The 6,524-nt window shown below is 45.5% G+C and overlaps 1 protein-coding gene across 1 annotated transcript in view; it reads left to right on the top strand.

Moving 5' to 3' along the window:
- Positions 1-26: 26 nt before the first annotated feature.
- Positions 27-6,524, top strand: part of ARFIP1 (ARF interacting protein 1) — a 134,186-nt gene continuing 127,688 nt past the window's right edge. The window contains exon 1 of the mRNA XM_014588514.2: positions 27-198. The gene's annotated coding sequence lies outside the window, so the exon portion shown is untranslated. The remainder of the gene's footprint in view (positions 199-6,524) is intronic.

Here is a 6,524-nt window from a genome sequence, read left to right on the forward strand (position 1 = left end):
GCGCGCGGCGGGTGTGCGGGGGGAGCCTGGGCCAGCCGCAGTTGCTCCCCGCCCCCGGGGGCCGAGTGCGCGGAGGAGGGGACGAAGGAAGTGTCCGGGTCGCGTTTCCGCTCACTTGGTGCCAGGGCTGAGGCGACTCCGGAGCAGCGGCAGGCCGTCCCCGACGTGAGCGTGAGAGCCGCGGTTCCCAGCAGACAGGTGAGGGCGGAGCGGCCCGCGGCGAGGAGGCGGGGAAGGATGCTGGCGGCGCTCGGCGGGGCGGGCACGTCGCCTCCGGCTTCGCCGTTCCGGGCTTGGTCCGGGCACTCTCTGCCCGTAGCCCGCGCCGTCCCCGTGCAAGTGTCGTGCCTTGTCCCCAGTGCGCCCTCGGAACAGCGGAGGCGGGGAGAGGACCGGCCCTTGCAGGGCGGCAGCTTCTCGGCTGTGCACGTTCGGGAGGGAAAGGCGCTTGCAGGGTCCAGACCTTCCTCGACCAAGCGTCGGGTGGGCCGCCTGCAGGTCTGGGGTGCAAGTTATCTGCGTCTCCCGGCCTCCCCCGCAGTGAGACTCCCTCCGAGAGGTTCATCTGGCCGCGGTGCAGGAGGGGCCCGCCCAGCAACGTCCCAAGCCAGGGACGGCCGAGGAATGCTGGAGTTGGGGAAGGCAGTCGTGCGTTTGCCTTCTGGTCTGTTTCCTCTTTGCCAAGTGACTGCCGTTTACGTGTCTGGGCTAAGGAAAGAGAATTTATTTTTTCTTCTTCTAAGTTTGTAGGTGCTAGACGTTTTCCCCTTTTACTTTATTCTATTATTACTTCCTTCTTATCTCTCTGGAGCCCTTTGACCTCAAAGCCTGTACTTCACATTTCCTACAGATCCTTTCGCCCCTCAGAATTTCTATGCCCCCCCCCACTTCCCTCGTTTTCTCCTAAAGTGTATGATTTCTCTAACTCGGTGCTTGACAAGAAAAAAATGGAAGATATGCAGGGTTTTCCAGAAACGTGTGCTTTCACTTGCAAGGGCGTGTTCCCGTTTGCCGTGTACTTAACTTTATTGGCAAAGCCAAGTGCACCAGGATTTCTTACATCGCCTTGGCACTCTGCTAAGGCTGCAGGAACTGGCCCTTTTATTACTGCTATCGTACGGCAACTGTAGCTGAGTATATTTCACTGCCGTTTTAATTTGAATTTTTCCCATTTGCCCTTTTGTTTTGTTTTCTTGCTCATAGTGATCAACTCTATCTGAACCACCAAGGCTATCTGATAAACATAGAAGATACTGCTAATACTATTTTCTGGATTAAAATCCCTTAGTTCCTTCAGTCCCTTTTCAGATTGGTGAACTATTAATAGTTTGCCTTGAATTATGACTTACCTTAATCTTGATTCATGACTTGAGGTCTGAGGTTTAGAGTTCAGTGACTTTCAAGGATCTTTCTTATCATGACCCCTAAAATTACATGCAAAGTTTTGTTCACTTGTTTTATCAGACTCTCAAAGGAGCTGTTCAGTCTCCAAATAGATTAAAAACCGCTGCTTAGACAGTATCTTGTTTTTCTTTTTAAGTTTATTAATTTCTACCATGATAGGTAGCACATCTGTGAAAGAGAGAGTTTTGAGAGAGAGAGAGAAAAATCCCTAGCAGAATCTTCATGCCATGATCCACTCCAGGCCTCACCAGCTGGGATCACAGGCATGTGCATGTGCCAGAGTGTAGAGGGAGGCACCAGGACATGGACTGGGAACCTTTCCATGTGGATCTAGTTACAGTGCCCCTGCAGCAGTCTGGCCCAGGTAGTGAGTGTCTTCGTGAAGTTAGTGAAAACAGTTTTATTTTTCTTTTTGTGCAGCTGTTATTTCTCCAAACTGACAGTGGTTGTTAGGTGTCAAAGAGAGTAGACTGTAGGGATTCTAGCTTTATATTGAAATCTCTTAGCTACTTCAGAACTATAGTGTTTCTTACTTCCTTCCTAGACTTAGAGAAGGAAGTTAGAGACTGCGTCCTTAGTTACTGATTTGTGGTTTTGAGGTTTCTTTTTAAGAATGGCTGGCTGGTTGATGCTGCGGAGGGCCATTGGATTTATAAACTTACATATTTATTATTAAGTAACATATTAAGTATCACCAACCTACTGGGTACATTTTGGGGTAAAAAAATTTAAATTCTGATAATACTTTGCTTTCATTTTCTTTTTTGGGGGAGAGGTTTTTGCTATAGGGCGCATGTGCTCGCCAGACAGAGAGAGACAGATAGAAAGCAAGAAATCACCCCCCAGGGGGGATGCAATCCCTTCTCCATTCTTCTCTCGGGATCTTGGGCACGCTCACTCACGTGCCCAGACAGGAGTTTAAAGCTACTGGGCCCAGGACGCAAACCACAGTCAACTACATGGGAGTCCAGCGACATAGCCAGTGCACTAACTGCTGGTCCCTGCTTTCATTTTGAGAGAGAGAGAGAAAAATCCCTAGCAGAATCTTCATGCCATGATCCACTCCAGGCCTCACCAGCTGGGATCACAGGCATGTGCATGTGCCAGAGTGTAGAGGGAGGCACCAGGACATGGACTGGGAACCTTTCCATGTGGATCTAGTTACAGTGCCCCTGCAGCAGTCTGGCCCAGGTAGTGAGTGTCTTCGTGAAGTTAGTGAAAACAGTTTTATTTTTCTTTTTGTGCAGCTGTTATTTCTCCAAACTGACAGTGGTTGTTAGGTGTCAAAGAGAGTAGACTGTAGGGATTCTAGCTTTATATTGAAATCTCTTAGCTACTTCAGAACTATAGTGTTTCTTACTTCCTTCCTAGACTTAGAGAAGGAAGTTAGAGACTGCGTCCTTAGTTACTGATTTGTGGTTTTGAGGTTTCTTTTTAAGAATGGCTGGCTGGTTGATGCTGCGGAGGGCCATTGGATTTATAAACTTACATATTTATTATTAAGTAACATATTAAGTATCACCAACCTACTGGGTACATTTTGGGGTAAAAAAATTTAAATTCTGATAATACTTTGCTTTCATTTTCTTTTTTGGGGGAGAGGTTTTTGCTATAGGGCGCATGTGCTCGCCAGACAGAGAGAGACAGATAGAAAGCAAGAAATCACCCCCCAGGGGGGATGCAATCCCTTCTCCATTCTTCTCTCGGGATCTTGGGCACGCTCACTCACGTGCCCAGACAGGAGTTTAAAGCTACTGGGCCCAGGACGCAAACCACAGTCAACTACATGGGAGTCCAGCGACATAGCCAGTGCACTAACTGCTGGTCCCTGCTTTCATTTTCTTGTTTTTCACTTGAAGCATCTACCTTGGGCTTGGGCTTCGCCACAGAGGGCAAACAAGATGTTTCAGTGTGTGTCCATTGGCTCAGTGGTGTGCTGCTGCTTATCTTGACACCCCTTTCCCTCCATCTGTACTAGGTATTTTGATGATTGTTTCTTCTGTGAATAAGTTACTTTTCTTTCAAGCTTAATGTAAGTTGTAAAGTGCATATTTGAACTGATTCATTGTGAAGTGTTCATCAAGAGTTGATAGAATGTTAGAATTTGAAGAGACCTATTTAGCTCATCATAAGTCTATCTGGAGTAACCCGTTTCTTCTGCTCACAAAATAATTTTCCCTCTGTCTCGCATCCTCACTTGGGTGTGCAGTCAACATAACTTTGTAAAGAATAGGTTTTGCCAGTTTCTTTCTAAGGCAGTGATAAACTGACAGGCTAGATTATATCTAATACCATTACAACAATTGCATTTGTTGCTTGCAGTGTGCTAGGCATTATGTCAAGTGCTTTATGTTATTATCTCAGCTAATCCTCCAGCAAACTTCTAAGGTGGCTAAAATCCCCGTTTGTATATGTGAAGAAACTAAAACTAAATGACTAACTGAAGCTAAAGTAATCTGCTCAGAATTACACTGATGGAGCCAGGATTTGAACTGTCTGAATACAGCATACTCCTGTAGACAGTGTCTGTCATACTTCCATTTCATCCTTTATAGAATGAATTGCGGGAGAGGCGGGCAGGCAGCAAGTGGTTTAGAGATGAAGTCACTGGACTCCCACATGGTTGACCATAGTTCAAGTCCTGGACCTGGTGACTTGAAACTCAAGCTGGGCACGTGTGCATGCATGCCTCAAATCCTGAGAATTGCTTTGTGGCCATCCCCCTTGGGGGTTATTTCTTGTTTTCTCTCTCTCTGTCTCTTTAGAAAATACATGTGCCCTATAGCAAAAACTCTAAAAAAAAAAGAACGAGTTGGGATATGTTGCATGACACTCTATTAGGTGGCAACTACAGGTCATTGCCTTTACTAATCTTCAGTGGATAAGCATGGGTTGAACGTCATACTGAAAAGTAATGACAAGTGAATTTGGAGGAGGCCTGTAGAGTCATAATCCACAGGGTTTCCCCATGGAAATGGGTGTACGTCTGTGGGGCGTTGATGCGTGCATATATGTTATTACATATGAGGAGTGGAAATAAAGATGATAAGTAATAAACTTGGGATTGTAAAAGGCTAGAAGTGTAAATAAGTCTGAGAATGATAAATTCAGGATGGAGGAAGAAGTAAATTCAACAGAGAACTTACGATGATAGGGCTGTAGGTGCAAAACGAACCGTCTTGTACAGACTGGAAAATGAGCTGTTCTGCGTGGCATGGAAGACCATGACTTAGGGACCCTGACATTTTAGAAGTCAGATGTGTACCGTCTCTGGGATGTATGAAAAATACTATAAAAGCAGCGATGATAGAGCTGTGGGTGCAAAAAACCGTCTTGTACAGACTGGAAAATGAGCTGTTCTGCGTGGCATGGAAGACCATGACTTAGAGACCCTGACAGTTTAGAAGTCAGATGTGTACCGTCTCTGGGATGTATGAAAAATACTATAAAAGCAGAAAGGTCTGAAAATAATCTTGTTATCGTTGATCTCTACTACCTTCAGACCCTCCTGAAAGCCACTGAATAGCTTTTATAGATTCTCAGCTATTCTCTACAAGACAAAAGTATGTATCTTCTCTTCCTCTTTATTTTTCCACCTTTCTAGCACCCTCACTTGGGGCAGCTATCAGCATAACTTTGTAAAGAGTAGGTTTTACTTGAATCTCTTCATCTCTCCCTCTCTCGTTCTTCTGTCTTTCTTTGTCTTAGCATGGGCGTAGGTAGGTATTGCTTAGCCCTGTTAGCAGATGATTCCTGCTAGAAGAATGCAAGGTCTCTTTATGAAGATCTTTCCCCCCTTAACAAACGTATTTCTATAGGTAAATGTGAATGTTGTTAGTAGGCGGCCCACAGTGCATTTCTGGCAGTACTGTCAGTTTAGATTGAGATACTCAGAAGTCAGAAGTTCTTGCCTGGCTTTGACACTTCACTGTAGTCATTACAATCTGAATAACTTTAGGTGTTTGGAGAAAATCAGATCTTCTCTCAAAAAAACAAAGATTTGCCACCAAAAATAATTTTTAGATCACTGAGTCCTGAAGGTAGTTGAAAAACTGGTTAACTGCTCAGATCTTTAGTGAAAATACAGCAGTTTATTTACCACATTCTCATTGTGTATCTATAGTAGCACGAGACTGGCAGGTCCTTGATGTTTTGGCTTGATCCTCTTTCATTGTATGGGGAATGATAAATTGCAGCCTTTGGAGCAAGATCATGAGAGCATCTGAATTGGTGATGAGGCATATGTCATTCAGAGGGGGAGTCAGCTGACTAGTTTGGTTTATGCTAGCATGAGATGATGTTCTAGAGCAAGGTTTCCAAACTCGTCTTCATCATGACACACATGAAAAAGAATTATATCTGTATGGCAGACTACAGTCAGGCCTTCTCTGGCTCCATGAAAGCTGTTAGTGATAAGGGGGTAGGTCATTATTTCAGCATATCATTCTTTCTTTTTTTTTTTTGGAGAGGTTTTTGCTATGGGGTGCGTGCGCTCACCAGAAAGACGGAGAGAGACAGAAAGCGAGAAATCACCCCCCCAGGAGGAATGGCCACGCCGCAATCCCTTCTCCTCCATTCTCCTCTTGGGATCTTGGACAGATATGCACATGTACCTGGCGTGAGTTTAAGCCACCGGGTCCGGGACTTGAACCGTGGTCGATTACATGGGAGTCCAGCGACATAGCCATTACACTAACTGCTGGTCCTTCATTTTTTCTTTTTTTAAATAATATATTTATTTGGGATCAGCAGTTGGCGTAATGAGTATGTCGTTGGACTCACATGTAGTTGATCGTGGTTCGAGTTTCGGACCTGGTGGCTTACACTCATGCCAGGCGCATGTGCGTGCGTGCCCAAGATCCCGAGAGGAGAATGGAGGAGAAGGGATTGCGGCGTGGCCATTCCTCCTGGGGGGGTGATTTCTCGCTTTCTGTCTCTCTCTGTCTTTCTGGCGAGTGCCCGTGCCCTATAGCAAAAGCCTCTCTAAAAAAAATAAAGATTATTTATTTATTCCATGAGAGAGAGAATACTTGCAGTAGGTCTTGCTGCCATGATCCTCCCCCAAGCCTGAGTCAGCCCCACAGCGAGGGCAGGCATGTATGTCCAGCATTCTTAATCAG

The sequence above is a fragment of the Tupaia chinensis genome, unplaced genomic scaffold (assembly GCF_000334495.1).
Source record: "Tupaia chinensis unplaced genomic scaffold, TupChi_1.0 Scaffold000283_1, whole genome shotgun sequence".
NCBI classification, from domain to species: Eukaryota; Metazoa; Chordata; class Mammalia; order Scandentia; family Tupaiidae; genus Tupaia; species Tupaia belangeri.